The following is a 3,147-nucleotide window of genomic DNA, read 5'->3' as shown; positions in this document are numbered from 1 at the left end:
TCCATAAGAACCACGACTGCTCGAAGCACCCTGTGATACCTGAAGCGCTGACTGAACCGACCTGATAGGATGACATGTACCAAATGAACCACTTCCTATAGATGAGGCACCACTGAAATCACCGAAATGATGAGGCCTCTTCTCAAATGCCACGTCTCTACCCTGGCCATGAATCTGGTCGATCCGCCTAGCAATCTCCACGACCCGAGTAAAAGGAATATCATCCTCGGTCTCTCTGGCCATCAGTAGCCTGATACCATAAGTAAGGCCATCTATAAACCTCCGCGCCCTCTCCCTCTCTATAGGGATCAAGATAACTGCATGGTGGGAAAAATTAGCAAATCTGGTCTCATACTGAGTAACGGTCATGCTGCCCTGCTGAAGGCGCTCAAACTGGCTACGGAAGTACTCTCTCTAAGTGAATTCATGTCACGTGCTTAGACTAAGTTACTTCAGTCATAAACTATTTCTAAACTCAAGCTGAGAATGAACCAATTGTTGTCTTAGACTTCAAATCTAGGTTTATCCTTTGCATGATTAGGAGATTCTTAGCCCTTCTAAGGAAAATTAGTATTACAAGCTTTGACATGTATATTGTTGAATATTTATTAATTTTCCAAGCCTATGAACAAGTGGTACTTATTGTGATACATGGAGAAAACATATACTTTTATAAAGATGCCATCTTGTTCGTCTTGTCTCCGTCTGTGATCTATGCGGGAATTGAAATCTTTTAATATTGCATCTCACATCATAATATTATTTCTATTGCTCTTGATCTCTTCCGCCCAATATATTTGTCATTTGATGTTTTTCAAGAGTAGTATATTTTGATCACGATTTCTTGACCATTTTTAATATTTTGGATTGGAAAAAGATCCAAATTTTAGTATTTTTGTATAATATTTTCAAGGGCAGGCCAGTGCACAAAGCATCACAAGTTCATGCAAGGTCCGCGGAAGGGCTGCACCAAAGGGATGTGACATAGACAACCTATTCTAATGCAATCATTAGTGGTTACTTCCATGGCTTAGACCCGTGACCTATATGTCACATAGAGACAACTTTAGCGTTACTACAGAGCTCTCCTTCTCTATATAATATTTTCAAATGGTAAATCTTATCATATCTATTATTGCTTCGACTTTCAGTCAGAAGTGAGACTGGGGTGGAAGAGTATCAGTTTAGGATTAATTAATCTTTTATGCACATGAAGAAAGTGGGAAATGTCTGACGTTTGCGAAGATTTTTTTGACTACTTTTGTGATCAGTATAGTGATCAAAAAGTACTGAATAGTTGAAGAGAAGATGTCCACTTGTCAAGAGAGGGAGGGATAGAGGGAGGGAGGGAGTTCTAAGATGTAGCCAACTTGAATTATATAGTTATCAGAAAGAAGGAAATGAAGGATATGGCCCTTCTTATATGGGACTACAATTGGTATGCAATTTAGCTGAGTCAATCAAGCATTTGACAACTCTACCTTCACAAGGTAGAGGTAAGGTCTACGTACACTCTACTCCTTCCAGACTCTACTTTATAGGATTACACTGGGTTTTTTGTTGTTGTAATGAAACAGTTGATGAGTTTGGCTTGGCTCCTAACCTTTGGATCAGCTAGATTGAGCTGCGGAATTTGTTGATTGAATTTGAATCCAACCCTATGACTTTATGTGGTGTCGCTCCATCAAAACATGGAATAGCAACGATGAGGACTGTTCTTGATTTTCTCTGGTTGTTGTTTTGCACTTGATTTTACTATACATAACATGTTCCTTTAAGAGGCGGGATTAAGGTGAAACAAGTGAGGAATTGGTTATATAGTCAACCTTGTTAGAATGAAGCTCTGGAGTCTGGACCCTAAAATTTATTTTCTATGCTAGTTTCCTGTTCTCCTCGTTGAATTTGTGTTGGTTCGTTTTCTTGGTTCCTTATATGATGAACAATAAGATGATATTACTGCCTGATGTGTGATATTTTTCTCCTTTGGTTGGGGTGGATTGGTCACAGTCAGGCGTTGCACATCTCTTTTCGGCCATCAAGGTATATATATATAGACTTAATTCATAGTTATGGCTAGTAAATGGTTGTCTTATATATGTTGTGAATATGTTTCACTTTGCGTCTGATAGTAGGATAAGAGTGCATGATGTTGTCCTCTTGTTGCAGGAGAAGGGTTATCAATTGCTTTTCGTAAGTGCACGTGCTATATCTCAGGCCTATCTCACTAGACAATTCTTGTTTAATCTTATATATGTAGGTATGAAAAGTAGGTTTTTTGCTGACTATTCTTGAAGTCTCTGTTGGGAATAAAAAAATATTATCCCGCCCAGGAGTAATATCCACGGAAAATAACAATTACACAAGAGAGTAACAACGATACCAAATATTTTAACGGGATAAAATACAATACCCCAGCGGAGCAATATTACCACTATAATATTACAACTTAGTAGTGTCAAGAGACTACTACAACTTCAAAAGAAATAACACTCTTTATTTTAAACACCTCACTACAATATTACTCCCCCTCACTATTTATCTCACAAACTACAATCTGTGGATTACTCTCTCTACGCTCTATTGTGCTCTCTCTGATTTGGTGTGCTTTAAACTGAAACGAATCACTTCTTTTTATAGGCAAAGTTGCCGTCCAAGTTAGCCAATCAAATGCATTCATTGCAATTTGCAGATTTGCAATTGTTGTCCATATCAACTTGTTGCCAATTTTGTTTTGCTTTTTTGGTTGCAGCTTGTTGCCAGCTTTCTCTTTTTCTTTATTTTTTTTTATTTATTTAAATGGGCTCTACAAATCTCTCCCTTAATTTTGATTTTTCTTCTTTATTCCAAGTATTGATCTCAATCTCTGAAAGTCTTCAAACTTGAGAGGCTTTGTAAAGATATCTGCAGCTTGATCACGAGACTTCACATATTTGGGCTTGACTTCCTTCTTGGCAATGCATTCTCTGATAAAGTGATACCTTGTATCTATATGCTTGCTTCGATCATGATACACTGGATTCTTCGCGAGTGCTTGTGCGGATTTGTTGTCAATACAAATCTCTGTAGCTTCAATTTGTGGCAAATTGAGCTCCTTCAATAATCTTCTCAGCCATATAGCATGACACGTACAAGATGTTGCTGCTATAT

Source organism: Nicotiana attenuata, unplaced genomic scaffold (genome assembly GCF_001879085.1).
Source record: "Nicotiana attenuata strain UT unplaced genomic scaffold, NIATTr2, whole genome shotgun sequence".
NCBI classification, from domain to species: domain Eukaryota; kingdom Viridiplantae; phylum Streptophyta; class Magnoliopsida; order Solanales; family Solanaceae; genus Nicotiana; species Nicotiana attenuata.
This window is presented reverse-complemented; position numbering follows the sequence as displayed.